Raw genomic sequence first — 1,076 nt, forward strand, 5'->3', positions numbered from 1 at the left:
TAATGAATACATGTCAACGACAGTACAGTTGGTGACACATAAACTTTAACGAGCTTCTTGATTATCATAAGGGTTATTTTACAAACGTCCACCGAAATGAGCACGATGCCATACTACACAAGTCAACCATTTCATGTAAAGATAACATCATTAGCGTTTGGCATTTTTTATTAGTTTCCTCTAAAAATATATATATTTTACATTTTCTATGAAGCTTTGCAAATTTCGGTGTATTAGATTTGGTGTTCCTACGAAAATAATAATTCTCTGTTTTTCAAATTATGAATCTAATTTAATATCTAAAGTAATTTTTTAAAACACGAATTGTTTTATCAGTGTATACATATATCACAAGACTTGATTTATAAAAAGAGATAGTTTAGCAGCAAAGTTATTTATCTCGGATCATTAAAAAAAATGTCCACGAAAGAGAAACATATCTCTTTTTTACATTCTAATTCACAAAAGATATAAATTTAGACGAATATTGCATCATAAAATACAGAATAAAAACGTCCACATCAAACCCTCCATAAATGTAACAAACCGAACTAGACCATCAAAGCATGACAGAAGGGAAGCCTAACGCAGCAGAAGTCCTTTATTTTACCTCGTAATATATAGGTTTTTAACGTTCTGTGCGTTTATATTATTGCGTGTATACATTTCTGACTTCAACCTAAGCACTATTTGGCGGCGCAGAGGTATGTCAATTCCTGATAGCTGTGAAATTTAGATTATTAACCCGGATTTGTGATTCTTCAGTTTTGAAACCTCTTTTTTGACCTTTAAGTTTCCAGGATTAATTTTTTTTAATCTAAATGATGTGTAGATACAGAAAAAAATATATACACAGGAAAGTTTTTACATAAATTGTAACTTACCTGTGATGATAGTAATAAATGTTTATCTTTACGGGACATTAAAAGTCTTTTAGTGTATTTTCAGCAAGATTATTGATACAATTGAAGGTAATTTTACACCTAAAAGGAAAAAAAAAAGAAATGAATACTTAAGAATAAGTAACAGATTATAACAATAACTACTTAAAAATGCAGAAAAATATATAGCACAGC

At 29.3% G+C, this 1,076-nt stretch overlaps 1 protein-coding gene across 2 annotated transcripts in view; it reads left to right on the top strand.

The window, feature by feature from the left end:
• Positions 1 to 506: 506 nt before the first annotated feature.
• LOC119590678 (ketosamine-3-kinase-like) overlaps positions 507 to 1,076 on the top strand; it is a 6,441-nt gene continuing 5,871 nt past the window's right edge. Inside the window, exon 1 of one of the 2 annotated variants that reach the window (XM_037939363.1) lies at positions 507 to 613. The gene's annotated coding sequence lies outside the window, so the exon portion shown is untranslated. Of the gene's footprint in view, positions 705 to 1,076 lie in introns of both variants that reach the window. The other variant, XM_037939362.1, reaches the window with a different exon arrangement.

The sequence above is a fragment of the Penaeus monodon genome, chromosome 27 (assembly GCF_015228065.2).
Source record: "Penaeus monodon isolate SGIC_2016 chromosome 27, NSTDA_Pmon_1, whole genome shotgun sequence".
In the NCBI taxonomy this organism is placed as follows: Eukaryota; Metazoa; Arthropoda; class Malacostraca; order Decapoda; family Penaeidae; genus Penaeus; species Penaeus monodon.